This window comes from Pseudophryne corroboree, chromosome 2 (genome assembly GCF_028390025.1).
Source record: "Pseudophryne corroboree isolate aPseCor3 chromosome 2, aPseCor3.hap2, whole genome shotgun sequence".
Taxonomy (NCBI): domain Eukaryota; kingdom Metazoa; phylum Chordata; class Amphibia; order Anura; family Myobatrachidae; genus Pseudophryne; species Pseudophryne corroboree.
The window spans coordinates 826,984,035-827,011,439 of NC_086445.1; positions in this window are offsets into that span (position 1 = coordinate 826,984,035).

Here is a 27,405-nt window from a genome sequence, read left to right on the forward strand (position 1 = left end):
TTTGTAGTATTGTTTTTTCACAGTTTGTCAACTTTTTTGTCCTTGTTTTTTTTTTATAGTCTTTTGTCATTGTTTGTGAGTGAGTGAGCGTGTGTGTTGGCTGTGTGGTGTGTAGTAGTAGTAGTAGTGGAGGAGTGTGTTTTTTGTATTGATTTTTCTGTGTTTTGTGTCGTTTGTCCTCATGTCTGACTCAGAGGTCAGTGTGGTGGAGGAGGTTAGTGAGGTGCAGGCTGTTAGTGAGGTGGAGGCTGTTAGTGAGGTGGAGGGGGTTAGTGAGAGGGAGGAGGTTAGTGAGGAGGAGGAGGGGGTGCCTGTTGCTGCATTCTCCAGTGATAGTGATGGTGCTGTTGCTCCGCAGCCACGCACCACTACCAAGACTGGCAGGAATATTAAGTTCAGCTATGCTGAAAACATGGCGTTGGTGCGTGAGCTGATGAAGCACCATCGCCAATTGTTTGGGCAGGATGCTGCCAAGGTGTCCTCCCGCAGGAAGTCTGTCCTGTGGGGGCAAGTAATAGTTGCCGTCAATAGTGAGGGTGTGGTGAGGTGGACTGAGGACACGTGTCGCAAGAGGTTCTATGACATAAAGCGGCGTGTCAAGGCCAAGATGGCCAAAGAGGAAAAATCAGCACGCAAAACCGGGGGTGTCCCCCCTTTCCGGGCAACATATCGGGAGTGGGAGGAGCCTGTGCGGGCACTGATTCCAGCAGAAGTGGTGTCTGCAACTCATGTCCGCGATTCTGACCGACCCACGCAGGATGGTGAGTTTGTTAATGTAAAATTATATTTAAAATTGTGCAAAATGATAATGGTGTGTATTTTTAAAGGTTAAAGGATGCATACATTGTTGGTCATGTATTGCAGGCCTATGCACCCTTAAGCTGGGTTTGTGTTTTGAAACTGCATTTCCCATCTTGCCTTGGCTGTAGCTTTTATAATTTATAATGCAAAATCAGGTGCAGTGCATGCTGGTATGTGTAGTTGCAATAATTATTATGAGATCTTGCTTGGACATAGCTGTTGTATCGAATAGCAGCTTGTTATGATGTTTATTTTAAAAAGAAAAAAGGTTAAACCAACTTCTAATTTACATTTTGGTTCAAGTTGCAAGCATTCAATCTATGCAATATCTGACACATAATTCTCCAATGTTACAGATTTATTTTGGGCAACACCATGTACATTTTTATATACACAACAAATTAAGGAATCACGAAGATCTTAAGCAGAAATTATTTTAATTTACAATACATACTAGATGGTTACAGTACACTAAGGCTTTGCAGTTAGCAATTTTTCACAAAGTATGGTAATAATGTTTTCTCCACTTTTTCAACAGTCCGACAGACCAGCCGGCCAGACAGGCCACAGACTACTCAGGATTATGCTGGTATTGCAGGTAAGAATTCACTGTAGTCACATATTCTGCAAACACATAGAAGGACAAAATATTAATGTTTATATATTCTCATAGGTTCTGCTTCTGTAAGCCGCCCTCCTGTAAGGCGCCCATCACAGGGCTCGGGTCACTTACCCAGGAGGCCAAGTAAGACACAGCGTCTTGCCTCGGAATCTGCGGATCCATCTTCCCCACCCAGGCGGCGCATTTCTGCAGTGTCACCCCAGCCACCACAGGCACTATTGGCGAGTCCACAGAGTGATGAGCCCAGATCACCTCAGTTATCTGGTGAGTCAAAACAGAAACTAAACACATAGCAAATAATCTACACAGTACAGTTACTATGTTGTGAGTTGTAGTTGAGATTACATGTTTGCCATAACAACCAATGTGATGTTACGTGTTAAATTGTTAAAGGTGCAAATGCTTAATTTTTCAATGTCTTAGTGGTTGATATCGCCAACATCAATTTTAAAAATGAACAGACATTTGTAAATATTTCTGCAACACACGTGCACATTAAAAATAAACAAAAAGACTAACTGAAAAAAAAAAACCACCACCCCCTCCACACCATTATAGTGTTCACACACCTCCCCTGTCCTGTATGTAGACTGCTTACTTGCTCCGCTCCTCTGGACTATCCAGGTAAGCAGTCTATATCCTGTTCAGGGGAGGTGACAGAACACTGTAATGCTGTGGAGGGGAGGTAGTTAGGTGAGGATTCCGCAAGTCTGTCTATGTGCACGCCTGTGATGGTATATATGTGTTTGAAAACCAAATAAATTCTAATTTGAAAAACATAACTCAAAATACTTAATCAATGGAGTATTATGAATGTAGAAATGTTTAGAACTAGCAAATATATTATTTGTAAAGTAAACATTGCATGTTGCCCACCCCATACAGAGCCAAGCTTGATGCCCGACGTGGACCAGCAGGGACAAGACCAACAGGCAACATTCACACTGCAACTAACACCTGTTGACCCGAGCCAGCCAATACAGGCGCAGGATATCCCCCAAGCCTCCATGAGTCCACAACTGGTACAAGCTCCACCCCAGCCACAAATTCCAGATGACTTTTGGTCCAGTTGGACAAGCCAACAGACCCAAAGCAATGCCAGCCTGACCGCACATACACAACACCTTGCCAGTCTGCCCCATCATCTACCGCGCATTAGTCGCAACTCGGGCAGACTGATTGTCCAAGTAGGCCGAATCGCAACATCGATGGAGCAAATACGGGCAGACAACAACCAAATGCTGGCTCATTTAACGCGCATCATTGATGAGCAACAGCGCCAACAACAAACACTCATCCAACTAATACAGCACAACCAGGTTGTGAATGAATCTTTATCCCGGATTGTAGCCAGCCACACTGCAACCAACACACAACTGAATGCCAGCATAAATAATTTGAGCAACAACATAACATTGATGGCAGCTCAACAAGTGACCTCCAGCTCTGGAACCACGACCCCTATACAAACGCCAGTAACCTCCCCTGTTCGGCGATCCTCCCGAGCACATGCCAGTGAGCCAGCACAAAGCACAGCACCCAGCACACACAAGCGGAAAAAATAATACTTCACAAAAATGTGTGTAACGCAATAAAAAAATTAGTTTTGACAAACACACAACTTCCTGTGTCCGTCTCAAACATTGTAGAAGCTGCTATGTATGTATGTATGTTTTTCAGGGGTAATGAATGAAAATGTAATGATAGCATAAACTAAGTACAATGTACACACCACTATAAACAACAAACAGTAAGTAACAAAACACACAATTGTTTGTATTGCAAAGTGTTTAGTCATGGATAATTACATCCTACAAAAACTTACCCGAAAAATACAGCAGAATCACTTCTTGCCGTACCTGCCTCCCTACATATGTACTCACACTGTCACCAGATGTTTCTAACTCCTCCTCTGCTTGCTGACTGCTTTCTCCCTCATCATGTGCCAGATGTTGACTTAAACACAGATTATGGAGAAAACAGCAGCAGAACACAATTCTAGTCACCTTTGAGGGACTATACAACAAAAGGCCTGCAGATTTATCCAGACACCGAAACCGTGATTTCAGCACACCAAAACATCTTTCTATCACATTCCGCGTAGCCTTATGTGCATGATTGTAACTGTGTTCAGCAGGAGAATCAGGTTGGGACAATGGAGTAAGGAGCCAAGAGTAGCAGCCGTAACCCCCATCACCTGAAAAACAGATATAGTCAACATTAGTACATGTGTAAGATTATTAATTTCCCTAGTCAAAAATTTAGTTTGTGGTTAAAAGACATACACACAACACATTTTAAACATACCCAGCAGCCAGCCATCAGGCATTTGTCCATCCTCAAATTTATCGAAGAGCGATGACTGACTGAGGATGAAGGAGTCATGGCAGCCACCAGGGTAACCTGCAACAACACTCATAATTTTTAAATTTGCATCACAGACCACCTGGACATTAGTGGATTGGGCCATATGTCTATTCGTATATATATATTGACGGCCCCTAGGTGATCTCAGCTGAACGTGTGTGCAATCTATGGCCCCCAGCACATTGGGCATGCTTGCAAGCTCATAGAAAGCTACCCTGACAGCACGCCACTCCGACTCCTGGTTAGGGAAGCAGATTGAGGCATTAATATGTGGATCCAAGACATCCAAAACCTGAGTGGACATTAAACAATCTAAGGTGAGTGTCATGTTAGGTATTCTATACAATACTGTGTTGTAAGAGCTTACAGAAGCAACACTTAGACATAACCGGCTATGTATTTTTTGACTCACCTGATTCAAATATTTTGAAAAGGTTGGCTGTGAGATACCAATAACGTCGCCTGCCACAGCCTGGAAGCTCCCAGTAGCCATAAAGTGTAACACAGCCAGAAGTTTGTGTAGGCCTGAGACAGAGCGAGAGCGTGCTGTCTCAGGGTCTAGTCCCAGTTTGACAAGGTCATACAGGCGGAAAATGTTGGTTCTATTTAGGCGGAACATCTGTATGACCCTATCATCGGACAATGCGTTTAAGTTTAAACGACCCCGAAAAAAACGTGGCTTGCGCAGCCTCCGCGGCACCTGGACAACCTGCTGACCATGTTCACTTACCTGGCCCTGATTTCTGGAAGCCTCATGGAGCAGTCTAAGGTATCCCACAGCAAACATAAATTCATTGGCACACACCACAGCCGCCATTTCAGAGTGAGAGAATTTCTAAATGTGCCTGGAACACTTTTATAGGGCCAAACATTCAGGTGTGAGTAATGGATAATTGAGTACACATGTAAACACGCTTTTCAAAAGCAGGTGCGTTTTTTTTTAGGACTTTTTTACGATTTGTATTTTTTCACGGCCGCAAATGCATTTTCACGGCAGATGTTACAATTACGAATGGTTAGTAAATGACCGAGATTCATATCTAAACAGGCGTATTTTGACCGATGGTGTATTCATTCGTAATTTTTTACAACTACTTCCAAAAAAATACGAATGCCCTCATCTCTGCCGTGATTTGAGTTTAGTAAATTACCGAGATGACACTTTGATGAAAAAACGGCATCTCGGTCAAAATCGGGAGCTTAGTAAATATACCCCTAAGAGTACCATCAGTTCGTGTGTATTTATGTAAAGCAATAGTGTATAATGTGTCCTGTACTGACAGTTAGTGGCAGTTGGTCCACAGTGCAGGGGAGCAGAGCTGCACTGCAAGGTTTCCCCAGTGACTTGCGGTGCTGGACCTGTGGTTGTTTGTGCTGAAACTGGCAGTGGGGTTTCCGGTGATACCCCTGGTGTCTATCGTGTCCTAGCAGGTGTAGTCATGCCAGGAAGTGGCCCGTGAGGCGGCAGCAGCAGGCCAGCAAGAGAGCTGGGTGGTGATATAGATACCTGCTAAGAGTAAAGGCAGTACAGAGGCAGGCCTGCCCCGGAGATGGACACTTAATTGGTGGCGCTCTAAGGATAAGACCCTTCTCCTCAGCAAATCAGTGGTTAAATCAGCAGCCATTCGGAGGTAGCCAGAGAGACTGGCCATTGTGACTGGTGCCAGAGTAAAGGTCTATGATAAAAACACCTTGCACCACCCTGTATCATCACTTACATTGCAACTGTAGCACTGATAAAGTCCCAGTTACAGGATATTTACGCTATATAGCCACTACATCTTGACAGCATAGTTGGATCAGTTACAAACAAGGAGCTACAAAGCATCAAATGTAAAGTCTGTGTAAGTGAGACTACAGATTAGAGACAGTCAATGAGAATCTGGAGCTTTTATTGACTATAAACCCTGTAATTAGTCAGCCAGGAAGAGCTGTTTGACTTGGAGCAAGTTAGTTTTACCAGGAGCAGTGCTAATTCATAAAATAGATTGCATGACCACGGTATAACATTCAGGAACAGTTAACCTTTGTTTGCTACTTAACCTGGGTGAAAAACAGTTAGAGAGCACTCAATACTCATTCAGCCATGCACGTGCTCTAGGGGACTCCTTACATTACCGACTTAAAGCGATTTGCATGCATACCCTGGTACAGGTAGAAAGGGAATTTATTGTATGACCTGATGTCATTGCAACCTGTATATTTTATGGTTCATTATATATTGAATATTGTGTTTATATTAGTCTAAAGCTTGAATGACAAGTTTAACTAGCGGTTCGCTATACCTAGCAACCGGTATTTTCTTTAGTATTGAAGAGTTGCCATAGTTCAGGGAAGTGTGTAGAAAAGCTAACCCATTTGCAGGAACGCAATGTAGACTGAGAGACAACAGCTAACATCCAGTTCCTGCGCTAATTGTGTGTTTCAATTTGAATTCATTTTGAAAGCTTTTATACTGATTTTATGTACCCATATTGTACTCGCTGAGAGTATCTATCGAATTAACTCCATTGCCACAGATAATAAATCGAAACCTCATTTTAAACTTTAGTATTATTACTCTGAAGTTGACTTCATTTACTCATCCCTACCATCTGAGCAGAACCACAACCATCCTGCACCCATACTACTTCTGGGTGTCACATTTGGCATCTGAACACATGATGTCGTCTGATCAGCAAGCTGCTGGGGATTCATCAAGCAAATGTCCAGCTATGGCTAGCATAAACCTGATTACTCTGCCCTATTACTTTGGGGCCCCATGGTTTCCAACATATAGTGGAGATGATCCAGATTCTGATGGCAACTGTCTGAGAGATTTTAAGAACAAACTTAAGTCTGTGTTCAGCTTATACCTACTATCAGAGCCACAGCAAGTAGAGATTCTAATCGGGCAGTTGAAAGGTACGGCCTTGAGAGAGGTGACTTCATGGCCAGCGGATCAAAGGAGAACAGTAGGCCTCATCCTGAACCAACTAGCTACTATATTTGATACAAGAACGTTGTCTCAGCTTAAAGTGAACTTTTACGCAAGAAAGCAGCAGCCAGGAGAAACACTGCGTGACTTCGCACTCAGTCTACAGGAGGCTCTTCAAGCACTACAGGCCATTGATCCAACAGAAGTCCGATCAACCACTGAAATATTGATTAATCAGTTCATAGAGGGGACCCACAGTGAGATTGTGAAGGTGCATTTACGCCTACTTCAGTTACAGTTACCAAACAGCTCATTTTTGTGCTTCAAAGAAACTGCCATTAAGGTGGTAGGGACATTACAGAGACAAGAAATTTCCTATCCAGAGATCACAAAGCAGGAAATCATAGATATGCACATACCAGAAGAAGTTGCTGTACAGGGGGCTCAGGTCCTAAGTAACGATATATTAAGTGCTATATAAGTACAAGTCATTGAACTGACCCATGGGATAACTGAAATGTGCCAGCAATTGCGGTATTTTATGCAACAACAAGCTAAGTGCAGAGGAGGGACAGACTGGAGCATTGATGAAGGACAATACAGTAGAGATGAGCGGGTTCGGTTCCTCGGGATCCGAACCCCCCCGAACTTCACCCATTTTACACGTTTCCGAGGCAGACTCAGATCCTCCCGCCTTGCTCGGTTAACCCGAGCGCGCCCGAACGTCATCATCCCGCTGCCGTATTCTCGCGAGTTTCGTATTCTATATAAGGAGCCGCGCGTCGCCACCATTTTCACTCATGCATTGGAGATGATAGGGAGAGGACGTGTGCAGCATTCTCTCAGTTGTGTTCAGTGTGCTGCAAATATCTGTGCTCAGTGTGCTGCAAATATCTGTGCTCAGTGTGCTTGCAAATATCTGTGCTCAGTGTGCTGAAAATATCTACGTTCTCTGCCTGAAAAATGCTCCATATCTGTGCTCAGTGTGCTGCAAATATCTGTGCTCAGTGTGCTTTATTGTGGGGACTGGGGACCACCAGTATTATATAGTAGGAGGACAGTGCAGAGTTTTGCTGACCAGTGACCACCAGTATTATACGTTCTCTGCCTGAAAAACGCTCCATATCTGTGCTGCATTGTAGTATATAGTAGGAGGACAGTGCAGAATTTTGCTGACCAGTGACCACCAGTATTATATCAGTATGGTACAGTAGTCCACTGCTCTACCTACCTCTGTGTTGTCAAGTATACTTTCCATCCATACCTGTGGTGCAATTTAGTTGTTGTGCGCAGTATATATAGCAGGAGGACAGTGCATAATTTTGCTGACCACCAGTATATAATATATAGCAGTACGGTACAGTAGGCCACTGCTCTACCTACCTCTGTGTCATCAAGTATACTATCCATCCATACCTGTGGTGCATTTTAGTTGTTGTGCGCAGTATATATAGTTGGAGGACAGTGCATAATTTTGCTGACCACCAGTATATAATATATAGCAGTACGATACAGTAGGCCACTGCTCTACCTACCTCTGTGTCGTCAAGTATACTACCATCCATACCTGTGGTGCATTTTAGTTGATCTGCGCAGTATATATAGTAGGAGGACAGTGCATAATTTTGCTGACCACCAGTATATAATATATAGCAGTACGGTACAGTAGTCCACTGCTCTACCTACCTCTGTGTCGTCAAGTATACTATCCATCCATACCTGTGGTGCATTTTAGTTGTGCGCAGTATATATAGTAGGAGGACAGTGCATAATTTTGCTGACCACCAGTATATAATATATAGCAGTACGGTACAGTAGGCCATTGCTATTGATATATTACTGGCATATAATTCCACACATTAAAAAATGGAGAACAAAAATGTGGAGGGTAAAATAGGGAAAGATCAAGATCCACTTCCACCTTGTGCTGAAGCTGCTGCCACTAGTCATGGCCAAGACGATGAAATGCCATCAACGTTGTCTGCCAAGGCCGATGCCCAATGTCATAGTAGAGAGCATGTAAAATCCAAAAAACAAAAGTTCAGTAAAATGACCCAAAAATCAAAATTAAAAGCGTCTGATGAGAAGCATAAACTTGCCAATATGCCATTTACGACACGGAGTGGCAAGGAACGGCTGAGGCCCTGGCCTATGTTCATGTCTAGTGGTTCAGATTCACATGAGGATGGAAGCACTCATCATCTCGCAAGAAAACTGCAGTGCCACTCCTAGATGGGCCAGGTGTTTGTGTCGGCCACTTGGGTTGCTTAGCTTAGTCACACAGCTACCTCATTGCACCTCTTTTTTTCTTTGCATCATGTGCTGTTTGGGGACTATTTTTTTAAATCTGCCATCCTGTCTGACACTGCAGTGCCACTCCTAGATGGGCCAGGTGTTTGTGTCGGCCACTTGGGTCGTTCAGCTTAGTCACACAGCTACCTCATTGCACCTCTTTTTTTCTTTGCATCATGTGCTGTTTGGGGACTATTTGTTAAATCTGCCATCCTGTCTGACACTGCAGTGCCACTCCTAGATGGGCCAGGTGTTTGTGTCGGCCAATTGGGTCGCTTAGCTTAGTCACACAGCTACCTCATTGCACCTCTTTTTTTCTTTGCATCATGTGCTGTTTGGGGACTATTTTTTGAAGTGCCATCCTGTCTGACACTGCAGTGCCACTCCTAGATGGGCCAGGTGTTTGTGTCGGCCACTTGGGTCGCTTAGCTTAGCCATCCAGCGTCCTTGGTGCACCTCTTTTTTTCTTTGCATCATGTGCTGTTTGGGGACTATTTTTTGAAGTGCCATCCTGTCTGACACTGCAGTGCCACTCCTAGATGGGCCAGGTGTTTGTGTCGGCCACTTGGGTCGCTTAGCTGAGCCATCCAGCGACCTTGGTGCACCTCTTTTTTTCTTTGCATCATGTGCTGTTTGGGGACTATTTTTTTAAGTGCCATCCTGTCTGACACTGCAGTGCCACTCCTAGATGGGCCAGGTGTTTGTGTCGGCCACATGCGTCGCTTAGCTTAGTCATCCAACGACCTTGGTGCAAATTTTAGGACTAAAAATAATATTGTGAGGTTTGCGGTGTTCAGAATAGACTGGAAATGAGTGGAAATTATGGTTATTGAGGTTAATAATACTATGGGATCAAAATGACCCCCAAATTCTATGATTTAAGCTGTTTTTGAGGGGGTTTTGTAAAAAAAAACACCCGAATCCAAAACACACCCGAATCCGACAAAAAATTTTCAGAGAGGTTTTGCCAAAACGCGTCCGAATCCAAAACACGGCCACGGAACCGAATCCAAAACCAAAACACAAAACCAGAAAAACCTCAGCAAATCAGTGGTTAAATTAGCAACCATTCGGAGGCAGCCAGAGAGACTGGCCATTGTGACTGGTGCCAGAGTAAAGGTCTATGATAAAAACACCTTGCACCACCCTGTATCATCACTTACACTGCAACTGTAGCACTGATAAAGTCCGAGTTACAGGATATTTACGTTATACAGCCACTACACCTTGACAGCATAGTTGGATCAGTTACAGACAAGGAGCTACAAAGCATCAAATGTAAAGTTTATGTAAATGAGACTACAGATTAGAGACAGTCAATGAGAATCTGGAGATTTTATTGACTATAAACCCTGTCAGCCAGGAAGAGCTGTTTGACTTGGAGCAAGTTAGTTTTACCAGGGGCAGTGCTAATTCATAAAATAGATTGCATCATGTATTACTTCACTTGAACTTACTACAAGTGATAACCTGCTGTGTCTCCATTGCGGCCTCTCGAGGTTGTTTGGAGGGGGGAGGGGGCTGGGGCCTGAACGCCATAGACTTTAGGACCCTTGCTGTTATACTCTTTGAGAGGGAACAGTTTCTCCCAATTAGGGATGTTTGGGACTCGTCAGGGTACCCCTTTCACCGCTTTACCCACGATGATGGCGGATAATAGTGGCCACACATCTCCTAGTCATGATGCCACACATTGTTCCATACTGTCTTGGAACGTTGGTGGATTAAATACCCCGATCAAGAGAAAAAACATACTTATTCACCTTCGCTGGAAAAAAAACTTCTATTACCTTCCTCCAGGAAACTCATTGGAGACTTGGTGATGAGTCTACTTTACGTGCCCCCTGGATAGCGGAATGCATACAGGCCTCTTACTCCTCAAAGTCCAGAGCGGTGGCAATCTTGTTTCACAAACACTTGAGATACGAGATTCTCCATACCCTGGCGGACCCGGAAGGGTGAATTTATATGCGCCCAATGTGGCAACCGGGGAATTTTTACGTCATCTTACACAGATTTTAGCGAGCAGAACCAATTACTCTTTAGTAGTTGGCGGGGACTTCAACACGGTTGATGATCCCACACCGGACAAGTCATTCCATGTCACTAGACCGACCTCCCCATGCTGGCAATTTATACAGAAAATGAAGGAACTCTTAGAATTGAGTGACCAATAGCGTTTATTACATCAAACTGACAGGTCTTATAGTCATCTTTCTAGGATGCATGGTTCCATGTCCCGGATAGATTATATATTGTTGGCCAACCATCTACTGGATCAGACGAAAAATGCTGCATTGGACAATATTGTTATCCCGGACCATGCAATTGTACGATTGGAGCTTTATGTTGGTTCCCGGGGGGCCGCGGACCGCTTTTGGCATTTCGCGGATCACCTCTCTAATTCAGAAGACTTTAAGAAGTTTCTATTACATTCCTGGCATAACTTTGTAGATGATAACATAGAACACTGGGATGATACAGTGCTGTTTTGGGAGACGTCGAAGGCGGTGTTGCGAGGTCACATAATTGGCTATGTAGCAAAATTGAGGAAGGATAGCTCGAGAAAATATCATGTTTTACACAACGCGATGTCCCGGAGCTTCAACATTTATAAATCCATTCCCTCTGAGGAACATTTAGAGGGGTATGTAAGGGATAAAATATTACTTGATGCCTTTTTGACGGCTCAAGCACAACAGCGCTTAGACTACACCAAATGTCATTATCATAAGTGGGACAACAAAGCTGGTAAACTCCTGGCCACAATGTCTAAACCGAGGAGACAACGCTCCTTTATAGTGGCTTTGAGAGACAACTCCCGGGACAAAACCTACACAACGACGGATGACATTTTAACACACCTGAGTGATATATCCCCACATGAGGAGTTACAGAGAGAATTCCTGACTAGGGCGATTTTACCTCAACTAAGTACTGATCAGCAAGAGGTGCTCGATGGGGACATAAGGGAGGAGGAAATAAGGGGGGTTATTGCTTCTTTACAGCCACATAAATCACCTGGACCCGATGGATTCACAGGGACTTATTATAAATTGTTGCAACGGGAACTAATACCAACATTGCTAGAACTTTTTAATAAAATCTACAGGGAACACCCAAACTACTCTTCATTTTCTCAGGCATTCACAATCCTAATTCCCAAACCAGATAGGGATTTTCTGTCAGCCGACTCATATAGGCCATTACTCTTTTAAACTCTGATTTTAGGATTTTTTTTACGAAAATAATGGGCAATAGGTTACAACTAATTCTCCCTGACTTACTGATGGACCATCAATATGGCTTTGTTCGGGATCGCCAGTCAGTTTAAGCCATCCGAACAGCCATAGCGCCCACAATTTCGTCTAGGAATTCACCCCTTTCAGAACATATCCTCTTAAGCCTCGACACACACAAAGCTTTCGACACTGTGGCATGTCATCATTTATTTAATGTGTTGGAATGCAGGGGCTTCAGCAACAGGTTTGTGAGCCTCATTAAATATTTATACACTGCCCCAAAAACATCGTTATTGGTTAATGGCAAACATGGCGTTCAAATAATTATGCAAAGGGGCACTAGGCAGGGTTGCCCCTTGTCCCCTCTTCTTTTCAGTTTGTCTATAGACCCCCTCTTCCGAGTTTTACAAGACTCTGCCATTTATGAGGTTATTCCTATTGGAAAAATGGAGATAAAATTATCTACCTTTGCGGATGATGTCCTCTTATATATAGGGAACCCGAGGGAGTCTTTACGGGATACTTTGGGATTGTTATACGATTTTGGTAAAATATCGGGCTTTCAGGTTAACCTTGCCAAATCTGTGGGTTTATATTTAAAAACCAGGAAAAGAAGTCCGGGATGAGGAGGTCAGTTGCCTATCAAGTGGGCTCCCACATATACACATACTTAGGCGTCAAACTTCCTAAATATCCATCGGACTTATATAGGCTAAATGTTAAGGTGGCAATTGATGACATAGCAAAAGAGCTGGAGGCTTGGAAGGGCTTGATGCTCTCGTACCTGGTACGAGCTAATTTGATCAAAATGTGTACGTTCCCCAGACTGTTATATATCCTGCAATCCCTCCCTGTACTGCTTAGTAGATCTGACTTGGCACACATTACCAAATTGTTCAGACAATTCATATGGAAGGGTAAAAGGCCGCATATTGCTATGCATAAATTACAACAGCCTAAACTAATGGGAGAATTAATTTTCCAAATATTCAGATCTACAACCATGCTTCTTTATTGAGATTTTTAAGAGACTGGTTACATAATAGTGATACTTATGCTAATACACAGCTGGAGGCACAATTTGTATGGTCCAGAAACCTGATATCTTTCCTTCACGGGGTGGAAGCGGAATTCGACCAAGACTTGAGAGATAACCCTCTTTTGTGGACGGTATATCATTTATGGCATATTCTTAGATGTGCTAGGAATTTAGGTGGACACAAATCCTTGTTTCTGATGTTTCTGGGCAATCCGGAGTTCCAGCATGGGGAGGTGGTCTTTCCTTTCACGCTGTTTAGTAAGAGGGGCCTGCAAAACATACGACACGTGATTGATGAGGGTGGTGGGAAGCCATTAACATTTGCAGAGGTGCGGGAGATTTACCCATTTGTTTCTGATTTCCCGCTAGCATTTTTTTCAGATGCAACATTATGCCAGCTCAGTGCTTACAACTCTTTCGGAGGCGGACTTCACTAACGATTTAGATACTATGCTACTGACCCCTCCTGCCACAAAACGAGCTTTATCCATACACTACAGAAAACTTACCACTTTACTAAATCATTCTATATCACAATCTGGGATGCAAAAATGGATATCGGATTTCCCTAGGCTTACATGTGAATACTTTTAAACAGCTTGCTTCAATCCTGTAAATTACTGCTTTTGGCACAGTATCAGGAAATGTTCTATAATATTATCCATAGGGCCTATTTCTCCCCGTATAAGCAATATATGGCAGGCATGATGGATTCGGATAGATGTCTGAAATGCCATACACCCAAATCTGATCTCATGCACTGTTTTTGGCTGTGCCCGATGATCCGCCATTTTTGGATGCAAGTACGGCGATATGCCATGTATGAGCTGATTAATTTTATTCCATTCACTGCGGAATGGGCAATTTTCGGGATACTTCCGTCGGGGCAGAGGGTTACAAAGGGATGCAAACGGTTACTCTTGGCAATAAGTGCGGCTGCTCGCAAGGCGATTTTACAGTCCTGGATCCTTAAGGATCCTCCCACCCTACCTCTATTTAAAGGGAAATTACACCACCTATTTCAAATGCACTGGATTGAAACTACTATTCAGAAAGACAAATTGGTGGGGCAGTTTTTTGAGTCCTGGGAAAGCTATATCGCCACCCTCCCCACTGATTTTCAAATTAGAATAAATAATTCATTGAAAGGAACAAGTGGTATGAGACTAGATCGGCTATTGGTGACCCTACAATAGTGATAGCAATTTGAGGGCTGGTGGTGTTGTATGGTCCCGGCCTCCTCATAACCCCATAGCATGGAGACTAGCATGGATTTTCTTTTGTTCTACTACTTATAACCTATTTACATTGATATGTAACCAGGGGTATTACGATGTGTACATGACACTGTTCATTACCGCACCCGATAGTACTCCGTGGATCTGGTGTTAATTGACACTGATGATTTTTCTACTCATTGTATTTGGTTACTTGTATGTACTTATTTTTTTTTCTCATTGCTGAAACTGCTGTTCTTTTACTGTGACGTGATGCATTGACAATAAAATTGTTACGTTGAAAAAAAAAATATATTGCATCACCACGGTATAACATTCAGGAACAGTTAACCTTTGTTTGTTACTTAACCTGGGCGAAAAACAATAAGAGATCTCTCAATACTCATTCAGCCATGCACGTGCTCTAGGGGACTCCTTACATTACCGACTTAAAGCGATTTGCATGCATACCCTGGTACAGGTAGAAAGGGAATTTATTGTATGACCTGATGTCATTGCAACCTGTATATTTTATGGTTCATTATATATTGAATGTTGTGTTTATATTAGTCTAAAGCTTGAATTACAAGATTAACTAGCGGTTCACTATACCTAGCAACCGGTATTTTCTTTAGTATTGAAGAGTTGCCATAGTTCAGGGAAGTGTGTAGAAAAGCTAACCCATTTGCAGGAACGCAACGCAGACTGAGAGACAACAGCTAACATCCAGTTCCTGCGCTAATTGTGTGTTTCAATTTGAATTCATTTTGTAAGCTTTTATACTGATTTTATGTACCCATATTGTACTCGCTGAGAGTATCTATCGAATTAACTCCATTGCCACAGATAATAAATCGACACCTCATTTGAAACTTTAGTATTATTACTCTGAAGTTGACTTAATTTACTCATCCCTATCATCTGAGCAGAACCACAACTATCCTGCACCCATATTACTTCTGGGTGTCACATATAAATTAAAATACAATCTTTACTTTGTGAAAAAGGAGTGATCATTGTTGCATATTCTCTTCTGATCTGTGCCGCTATTTTCCATTGAGCTTTTCTTTACTTAATCATTACCTACATGCTTCTTATAAACAGTGTATTTTGCATACACACTAACACTACGCCGACAACACAGAGAAAAAAATAAAAAATAATAATCAAATCTCTCCCCCTCTCCTTCTGCTCCTTTCTAGCATGGGGAACGCATCATGCAGTTGTTTCTCCATATTTTACTCATCTGGTTTTCCAAGCCTTGAGTATCTCCATCTACCCCATTTATCATTAAATTTATCCAAAGCGTTCCTGGATGCAAACATAAACCTCTCATGCCTGATTGTTTCTTTTACCTTCCACTTAACTATTTCTGGTGGGTTGCATGAGAACCATCCGCGCGCTATAATTACTTTCGCCAATATGGAGAGGCTCATTATGTAACTATAGATTCCATACGAATGTGTTTCCACCACACCCATTCCATATAGACATATTTGTGGGTTTATCCCTGGCAGTGATGGAGCCATGTACTGAATATACCTCCAAACTAGCTCCCAAAAGGAATATACCAGTGGGCATTCCCATAATAAATGCCAGAATCCTGCATTATCCAATTGACATCTAGGGCACAAGGAGTTATCCCGTATACCTGCCCGTTGCATGGTCAATGGAGTATAATAGACCCTATGTAACACATAGAAATGCACCTGTTGGTACCTCACAGACGTTGTAGCTATTTTAGTTGATCCCAAAATCTGTTCCCATTGTTCATCTGAAATCCAGCCTACTTCCTTCTCCCACTTTATTTTTAGCTTTCCCATTAACCCATGCGACAACCTGTCATTTAGGGCAGCATACACAGCAGACATCCGGCCCTTAAGTTTCAATTTGGCCAATAACATTTTAATTGCAGAGGCCGTTATTGCTGGTGTTTCTTGAAACTGGGCTTGCACAGCGTGACGCATCAGTAAGTACCTAAAGAACGCATTCCTTGGTACATTGAATTCATTCTGCAGTTGTTGAAACGTTTTGAAGATGCCTTCTTCATACAATTGTCCCACCATGCTAGCTAGGGATTATTTGTATCTACAGTAATTTATATTACTGATTGTTTCTAGCTATTGCATTGGTCTGCAATTAGGCAGCAGTATATTTAACTGATGGTATTGTAACCAATATTTGTATACTCTATATGTTTTGTATTCATCTTTTGGTGGATAGTTTATTTGTACTGTATGGAAGTTTCTCCACCTTGTGATGCTTTTATTGATTTTAATATTCCTTATGTTCTTGTGGTTTTTTTTACATTTTTTGTATAATTGACTAAACATTTGGGACACTAATTATTTCTCATCTAACCCTTTAGTAGTTTTTGGGCCTGCATAATTTATATTATACTGCATCTTTTATATTATACTTCATGTTGTGTCCTCTGACAAATCCGCATGTGGACAGTAGTGGAGAAACGCGTAAGTAAGGCGCCACTGCTAGGACCTTGCTGCCTGGAGAAACTGTACTCTATCCATGGGATTACAAATCCGCTGGTGAGCCACTCCAAAACCCGCTGGGGAACTACTTCCAATTGGGGATCAAGCACAAACGAGACCTAGCTGAGGAGGTCCGTACCCCTGTTGGCTAAAAGACATTTGCGGCCGTGAGTATACAGCACTGCACAGTGCGACTGCAATTAGCAGGGGTCGTAGCATACCGCTGTGAGCATTCATCTTACACAACGCTCTCCCCGTGATAGTTTGGATCAAACAAAAAAGCATGTGTCCACAGGAACTTTGATACACTAAAATTAGTCCGGCGCAAAGCAATTGCCTATGTTTCCATTAAAGGAACTATGATGATACAGTGTATTATAATAATATACAAATAACACAGTGGATTTAAGAAGAGTGGCAGCTCATATGGATGTTTTGAACTTTTAATTGTTTTAAAGGGAGAGGGCTAATAAACAAATTTGCCCACATTTTCTTGTATATATTGTTTCATGTATGTGTATATGATATGTTTTTAAAAGTTATTTGGAATAAAATGATCCAATTTATTGCGCTTCCTTGATAATTTAAAATTATCTTTCTTTATATGTATTTCACTAAGGTACTGTTTAATACCCATTTGTCCACTGGTGACCTTTATTCCATCTACAGTAATTCATATTACTGATTGTTTCTAGCTATTGCAATGGTCTGCAATTAGGCAGCAGTATATTTAACTGATGGTATTGTAACCAATATTTGGATACTCTATATGTTTCATATCCATCTTATGGTGGATATTTTATTTGTACTGTATGGAAGTTTCTCCACTTTGTGACACTTTTATTGATTTTAATATTCCTTATGTGCTTGTGGGTTTTTTTTAAACTTTTTGTATAATTGACTAAACATTTGGGATACTAATTATTTCTCATCTAACCCTTTAGTAGTTTTTAGGCTTGCGTCATTTATATTATACTGCATCCTTTATATTATACTTCATGTTGTGTCTGTAACTCTAGTTTAATCACATTATATACCACTGCTGTTTTGGCGGTTATGGTTTGAGCTGCCAGGCATGGGTGGAAAGTTCTGGGCAACTGGAAACCCCCCTGCATTTCCCTATGCTATGCCCTAGCATTTTTACATTGAAATAATTATTATTTTTTATTTTATTTTTTTTATTTATTTATTTTCCACCCATTCTGGAGGTGTGAACTAAAACCTTCAATTTCTTCCATTGAAACCTACATTACTTTAAAAAACTGAACACCAAAAAAGTCTTGTGATTTAGTTAATTCAATTAAATATGACCCATATATGTTCAATCTATTTTTTTTTTTTAAATCAATTAAACTTGATAAATGTTATATTGGTTACATTTTCTTTTTTTGTAGAGCCACAAAATGAATACAATTTATAATTTCACAGATATAACTTTACAATTAGCAAGTTACAATTAGAATTGCGGATACCAGTAGAAAATTGTGGATACCAGTAGTTACCTTCATTTTAGGTTGCTTTATAAATAGCTTGAAAAGAAAGAAATTGTACAAATAATGATGTCTATAATGATCAACTTGAAAACTGTACCCAAATATTTAAAGATACAGGGTATCTCACCAAATTGTAAGTGAAGCTCTATCTAGTCTAGGGGTGGGCAACGTGCGGCCCGCGGGCCGGATGCGGCCCGCGAACCGATTCTGCCTGGCCCCGCTGTCTCACACCAGTGTGCAATGACAAGCGGCCCGACTGGATGAGCCGCTTGTCATTGCGCTACATAACTCCCAGACGCGGCGCCGCAGAGGAAATCCCGGTCACGTCACAGGGTCTGCTGACCGGGATTTCCACTGTGACGTCAGTCGCTGGGCGGCACGGGGGGCGGGGCCATGGCGGGAGTGGGCAGCATCCATATCTGCAGCGACTCGGTGCGGGCAGCGGGAATCTGGCAGCAGGCAGCGAGCAGCGGATCATCTCGGCAGCGGATCTGCCACTGTGTAAAAAAGGTAAAGGGATCTGTGGCCAAATTTCAAAGACTGCTTTATTGGTTCGGGGGGGGGGAGGGAGATTAGGGACTGCTATACGGGTTTAGGGGAGGGGGGTGAAGAGGGGACGGACTTCTATATGGGTCGGGGGGGGGGGGGGAGTAGAGACTGCTACATGGGTCTGGGGGGGGGGAGCTAGTAACTGTGCCCAGGGAGAGACAGAGCTGTGAATACCAGCATTACACAGGATGCTGTTTGTTTTCAGCACTATTTTTTATTTATTTATTTATTTCTAATATGTGTTTTTTAGACATTTTGTATTTGCCTGTAAAAAACTGGGTGGTCTTCATGTGACCGCCGGTCAGCTGACCGACAGTCACATGACCTCCTCGGTGAGCCCGACGGCTCACTATCCTGATGGTCGGCATGCCGACCAACAGGGACTATTTCCACTCGTGGGTGTCCACGACACCCATAGAGTGGGAATAGAACCTGTGGCGACCACAGGTCGTCACCGAGCCCGCAAAGGGCTTGCTGCACTCGCCCCTCCCCGCCGGGATCCCGGCGTCGGTATGCTGCCGGCGGTCAGGAGACAGTCGGTCCCCCGTACTACACCCTAAAAAACTATGTATGTAATGTATATTGTGGTGTATGTTTTATATATATATATATATATATATATATATACTATGTTTTTATAGTTATATACATAACTATGGGCCTAATTCAGACCTGATCGCTAGCAGGCAATTTTTGCACTGCTGCGATCAGGTAGTCGCCGCCTACAGGAGGACGGGGTAATCGCTGTGCAGGGGTGCGATCGCATCTGCAGAGAACTCCTCCTCTAAAACGGCCAATTGCCACCCACAAATGTCCTCTTCCTGTCAATCACTGTGCGATCGCTTTGTTCGTACCATCCCGTCGCTGCCCGACGCGTCTGCACTTTGCATACCGACGCGCCTGCACAGTACAGACCCGATTTTACAAGATATTTGGTGTGTGGCCCTCGACTATTCACTGGAAGTGTTAAGCGGCCCCCCAGCTGAAATAATTGCCCACCCCTGATCTAGTCAATGAAGTTAAAGGAGACAATCTATAAAACAAGAAAAGCAAATAAACAATGGAACTATTACAAAAATTGAATTTGAAATGTGCTCAGTAAATATCTGTTCGAATATGGCATGGCTATTCATTCATTCTTGTTAACTTTATGGGGATGAATTCTTCTGCACCTGCTTTAGCTTCTTCTGCCATAGTTGTGGGGTGGTCTTCAGTATGCTGACTGACGGGATCCCGGCGCACAGTATACCGGCGCCGGGATCCCGACAGCCGGCATACCGACACTTATTCTCCCTCGTGGGGGTCCACGGCCCCCCTGGAGGGAGAATAATATAGCGTGGCCATAGCGTAGCAAGCGCAGTGAGCCCGCAAGGGGCTCATTTGCGCTCGCCACACTGTCGGTAAGCCGGCGGTCGGGCTCCCAGCGCCGGTATGCTGGTCGCCGGCATATCGTAGTGAACCCATAGTTGTGCTATTGCTAGCAAAAGCCCATATCCTGGTGTACAAGTGCGTGTCTGAAAGTGCAAAGACTGAGGCACTAACTTTATTTATCTTTAGATGCTACTATCTCCTCTACCATCATAACATCCACCTGCCACATGCAGGGTGCCAATTCTAGAGTATGGCCTTCAATGTAAGAAAATAAGCATCTGAATTCACAACCAGTTACTGTATGTGAGGTGAGGCAGGTGAGGCAGAGCCTTTCCTGTCATGCTCCAGTATAAGCCAAAGTTTTGACTATATAAAGTCTATAAAAAAATACAAAGAACATATTATAAATATCTTCTTTGATTTAGTCTAATCATTTTTATGGTCAAAACTCTGGAGTAAAAAGTCTGTGACAGGTGAGGCAGTGCCTCACCTCCCTACCTTTTCTGCACATCTCTGATCAAAACACACCAAATGCCCAGCAGTATATACTGCTGTACCTGGGTATAATACCTACATGAACCTTTGTGCTCATATATTGCGTGTAAATCTGGCTCTGGTACTAGCCAGTGCCTCCTAAGCCATTTACCTCACCGCACGTACCTTTGACACTCCCATAACATACTCATAAGACAGTTCATCTCTGTCTGTCTGAACAGCACTTCCCAGTCATCACCCAATACATATGTGAGACCATGCATCTCAGTCATTACTACAACATTATGCATAAACTCCATGCAAATTTTTAGATACTTAGACGCATGTACAGTTCAAAAGCATTAACCATTGCACAATTATCAGCATTGAGTGCAACCCAAAACCTAGCTCCCTTTGTCTCTTTTTATCTTGGCAGCAAATCTTTTTTGTGGTCAGACGCAGATTGCAACCAACATCCCCTTAAAAAAACAGCTTTTGGAATTATTTTACCTCTCTGATTATTTTCCTGTGTTTTGACCCCTGCGTCTTGGATGACTATCACTCTGGCTCTTGACACCATGCTTTAAGATGAAAACCTCTTATGTAATTAAATGTAAATTTCCCCAATTTAATTGACTACTCCTGCATACTACTGCCAATGAAAATTACGAACCGAGTATTCACAATACAAATGCTGACAGGCAAGAAACCTTAAAGATATGGGGGGTCATTCCGAGTTGATCGTAGCTGTGCTAAATTTAGCACAGCTATGATCATCTTCCCAGACATGCGGGGGGGGGGGGGACGCCCAGTACAGGGCTAGTCCACCCCCCCTTCCCCCCCGGCACAAGAAAAAAAGCATCGCACAGCGGCGATGCTTTTGTACTTGAAGAGTAACTCCCGGCCAGCGCAGCTCCTGCGGCTGACTGGGAGTTACTCGTCGCTGCCCCGGGTCGCAGTGGCTGCATGTGACGTCGCACAGCCACTGCGACCCACCCGCCGCACGGTCTGGCCATGCCTGCGTTGGACCGGACTGTGCCCCAAAAGCGGCAGCTAAATGCCGCCGTGCCACCCCCTCTCGCCCAGCGAAAGCCTCTGCCTGTCAATCGGCCATCTGGCATGCGCCAGTGCACTGCGGTGCCGGTGCATGCGCAGTTCTGACCTGATCACTGCGCTGCGAACAACTGCAGTGTGCGATCGGGTCGGAATGACCCCCATGGTGGCTCTTAGTCTACTGAGCAATACATAGAGAAGCAAGAAAACTGTATGCAACAAATCCTTTATGAGCCAGTAAGGCATATAGGGGTCTATTTACTAAGTCTTGGATGGAGATAAAGTAGCTGGAGATAAAGTACCAGCCAATCGGCTCCTAACTGTCATGTTACAGGCTGTGTTTGAAAAATTACAGTTAGGAAAGATTGGCTGGTACTTTATCTCCAGCGACTTTATCTCCATCCAAGGCATAGTAAATAGACCCAATAGTGTGATGGAAATGAAGTTCCTCCATGAGACATTACTGGAGCATTCTGGATTCTCCCTATACTGCTGGTTAAGAGAGCATCTGGTTTCCAGTGTATTATAGGATTTGGATCTCCCTAGTAAAGGCAGGTACACTAGTTAGAAACCCCAATGGCATATTACTAATTGAACAGTATGACTGCCTCATTTGAGATATTCAGCTCAAACATTGTACAGTAAGATTAATGTTTTATTATACACTTTTTAATGTTTTATCTGCTATGATATATTAGTAAATGAATTACATTTTGATATTATTTATGTATACAGGTTGAGTATCCCATATCCAAATATTCTGAAATACGGAATATTCCGAAATACGGACTTTTTTGAGTGAGAGTGAGATAGTGAAACCTTTGTTTTTTGATGACTCAATGTACACAAACTTTGTTTAATACACAAAGTTATTAAATATATTGTATTAAATGACCTTCAGTCTGTGTGTATAAGGTGTATATGAAACATAAATGAATTGTGTGAATGTAGACACACTTTGTTTAATGTACAAAGTTATAAAAAATATTGGCTAAAATGACCTTCAGGCTGTGTGTATAAGGTGTATATGTAACATAAATGCATTCTGTGCTTAGATTTAGGTCCCATCACCATGATATCTCATTATGGTATGCAATTATTCCAAAATACGGAAAATCCGATATCCAAAATACCTCTGGTCCCAAGCATTTTGGATAAGGGATACTCAACCTGTAGTACAAGCACTGAGCTGTTTTATGTGCGTCTGTAGCAGTCTTTTTCTGCTTGTCATAATAGTCATGCAGAGTAAAATATTTTGGGAAAACTATACATCTGAAGCTAAGGATTCAGAAGCATTTTTAATAAAACAAAACCAAAATAGTTCAGCATTCTCAATGTTGGGAAGTTGGTCATGGGCATCTCAACATGTGACAGCCAGCATCCCGACAGCCAGGATATCATACCCAACCCCTTACAAGTCAGGAAAATGGAGGCATGGATAGAGGAGTTGGAGAGAAGCCATTGCGGGGAGGAGAGTAGGACAGCTGAATTCAGAGAGAGTTGAGTGGTAAAGCAAAGCAGTGGAGAACAGCACTGTAGAGCTATGGCAGTGGGGTGCTTCCATGAGTAAAAGAGAACCAGGCATGAGATGTCACAGTTGGGGCCGGACACCTCCAGGCCTGTACAGAGGCGCCAGATGCCCGCTGCCATCTTAAGGAGACCTGAGGAGAGCTGAAACCTTTGAGACACCAGTGATGGAGCAAAATAATCAGGGAGCCCTATTGTCCATTGTCACACACATAACACGACCGCATGGAGAGTAAGCGTTATGAGGCCTATAAGTGAGAACCACGCAGAGTAACCCCTTGTTCAAACACAGTGCAGAAAATATAAGACAATATTTGTTGGGACAATTACATTACAGACTATTCGATTACATTCTATTACATTACAGTTTACAGATAATCATTCTAGAGACATTGAGTCTTTTTTGAGAATAAAGACCAAACCATTTATTTCAATGGATACTTACTACAGAGACCGTTGCTTGCTAGAAATTCCAAGACACCTTTGCTACCTACATCCTTATGTAAATTTGGAGTACAGTGACATTTTCTATCTTGAACCCAGGATCAAAATTTATTCTAAAATTGCTTAATGGGCAGCACGGATGGTGTAATGGTTAGCATTACTAATTCACAGCACTGAGGTCATGGGTTCGATTTCCACTATGGCCCTAACTCTGTGGAGTTTGTATATTCTCCCTGTGCTTGCGTGGGTTTCCTCCGGGCACTCTGGTTTCCTCCCACAATCCAAAAATATATTGATAAGTCTATTGGGTCCCAATAAAAATTAACCCTAGTATGAATGTGTGTGTGTGTGTGTGTGTGTGTGTGTGTGTGTGTGTGTGTGTGTGTGTGTGTGTGTCGCAGGGAATATAGATTGTAAGCTCCAATGGGGCAGGGACTGATGTGAATGGCCAAATATTCTAGGTGAAGCGCTGCAGAACATGTATGCGCTATATAAATAACTGGTAGTCTATATATATGAAATTGTATGTATGTATGTATTTTCCTGCATAACTCTGGAATGCCTGGACCAATTTACACCAAACTTGGTATACATATGACTTACAATCTTGAAAAATATACTATCAGGGTAAGACACCCCTAGCACCCCTAGCGGTGGGAGTGAAAAGGGGATGACATGTAAAAATCCATAGTTTTCAGGGTCAAGGAGATGAATAAACCTAGGTACAGCCAGCATTGCAGCCTGTCACATGGCCACAGCTCATCGCCTCCTGTAACCCCACTCCCCCCTTCAATCACACCGGGCCACCCGTGTCAGATGTAGACAGGACCGCTTGTCCGGCACAGTGATACCCCTCGCTTGGCAGAGTGCTGAGGCTGCTTGTGAGTACACTGTTGGCAGCCCAGAGCCTACCTCTACCTACTACTAAGGAGTCCCCAATGACTATCCCGGGAGCTGCCATGCCGGGCATAATGGAAAGGAGCACCGACTTCCTTGCCAAGAGCCGCTCCAACGGCAACAAGAGCTGCTCCAATGGCACCAAGAGCCCGTCCAGTGCCTCCAACGGACAATTCTCGTAGGAGAGTGACAGCGACGACAAGAACGGAGCTAGCCTCTTACTGGGTGAATGAGCCTTCCCCATCCCCCCTCTACCGTCTGAGTGTGAATGTGTTCTCCGCTATAGCCATCTCTTGTTTTCCTTTGCAGATGTGAGCATGAGGGTGGGAGCAGACTTCCAGGCCCGGATCCCCGAGTTCGAGCCTGGAACCCCATTGTATTTCTCTCCCCTGGGCTGTGGGCGTGGTGGTAGCCTCGGTGTAGTTGGAGGGTCAAGTCTGATTACTTTATCAGGAAGTCCTTCAAAATGAAAGTTATACGCACGGAAATACTTGACATTCCATAGCAAAGCACAGGTATTCAGGTAGTAAATAATAAATGTGCAACAAGTACAGTTATACCACATCCCCCTTTCAAAACTGTGGCACTATAAGATCGCTGAGCTACAACATATATTGCCAGTGAAGAGTGGGATAATTTCGTTAGGGATATTTAGAAAAATAGTGATTATTGTTCGTGCAAATTAGATTCTTAATTATCTCTTTCATTGTCTTTGTCTAGCAATGTTATTTGTTCGGAATATGCATATATTTGTGGTTAGACTGATTGATCTCTTAAATTATTGAATGTTCCAGTGTATTGTGGGCGGTAGCTAAACCTGATCTTCATGTCATCATAAAAGTAATTCCCATTCTTCATTGCAATTATCTTCTTTATTAATGTGATTATCGAATGTTGCTGTGTGTCTTATCATCATCTTCCATCCAGCATTCCTTGTGGCATAATAAAGAAACTTCCTAATGGAGATTGCTGTCATTGAACTCAGTTTGCATATATAAATCTGTCCTACCTCTCTGAACCACATACAACAAAAAAGGTATGGGGAAAAACATCTTAGAGAAATGGTCTATCACATAGCCATGAACACCTGTGATACCTCTTCCAACCACTTAAACACCTGCCAACTCCGGGGTGTTACACTTTAAATCAAGTCTAAAAAAGATGTGTAGATGTTACCCTCTGGTAAGTCCATTTGACTGCAATGTAATGGTGCTCTGCGCATATGCAGTATGGTATGGTAAGGAATTGCAGAGAATTGATGATTTGCTCTAAGCTTAAATGTTTTGATAAAATATGAACAAAATGTCAAATCTTTAATTTGCTAGCTACACACAATTTGTAGTCAATTATTGATAGCGCAGATAGCAAAAGTATTCCTATTTTGCATAGATACTATATGTCACTAATACTGCCACACAGCTGGGACCATGTACATTATTGGTAGGACTGAGTGCAGGTATAGTTAATTTCTGTTAAGTTATTAAAGGTAATATGGATTAGATATCAGAAGACTAAAGCCATAATCAGCAATTAAAGGATTTATGTCTAAGACACTTTTAAGCTTTCTTCATTTACATAAATGTTGCCTTTTTTTCTATTGAATTACAGCTAAGCGCAGCCTCATTTAGTTATCAAATAAATCATGAGAAGGAATACCAGTACTGTCTTTATTTTATATATATATATATATATATATATAAAATCAGAAAAAAGTCATTTGGTGTATTATACATACCACCTGATAGAGATAATATGAAGAAAATCATTAAGATTAATCCATAATATGCATGAAAGTCTAGATAGATAGATAATTTCTAGTTATTACTACACTGTCCTGCTGTCTAGAGTTTTAGATTGGTTAAGATCAAATTCATCTGGCAATGGGCAGGCAATACTGTAGGTCATGACAGAAGAATTCTTACTCAACTCCACTTTTTTTGTAACTCTATGGGGGGAATTCAAATGTTTGAAAGTCGGTTGGGTGTCTGTTTTTTCCTGTCTATTAGATAGGAAAAAACAGACACCCAACTGACTTTTCAAACATTTGAATTCCCCCCTATGGGTGCTAAAATTACTAGTAGTCAAATATCCAAGTCTCACATTATGGGGGTGATTCAGACCTGATTGCTGCTGTGCGTTTTCGCACAGCGGGCGATCAGGTGCTAACTGCGCATACATGTGCACCACAATGCACGTTGGACAACAACAACGGATATCGGCAGTCAGTGACGGAATGGTGCAAAAAATCAGTTTGCACGGGCGTTCGCAAGGTGTTTGACAGGAGGAAGCTGTTTGTGGGTGGTAACTGACCATTTACTGGGGGTGTTCGGGAAAAACGCAGGTGTGCCCAAGCGTTTTCAGGGAGGGTGTCTGACGTCAGCTCCGGCCCAGATCAGCCTGATTCTATTGCACTGTTAGAGTAAGTCATGGGCTGCGCAGAGACTGCACACACAGAATTTTAGCAGCTCGGCGTACACATAGCATTGCACACTTGCACAGCGAAAATACACTCCCCCTGTAAGCAGCGACTATCTGAACGCAGGACAGCAAAAAACACAGCCCAGTAATCAGATCTGAATTACCTCTTATGTTGGAAGAGGAGTAAAAAGCT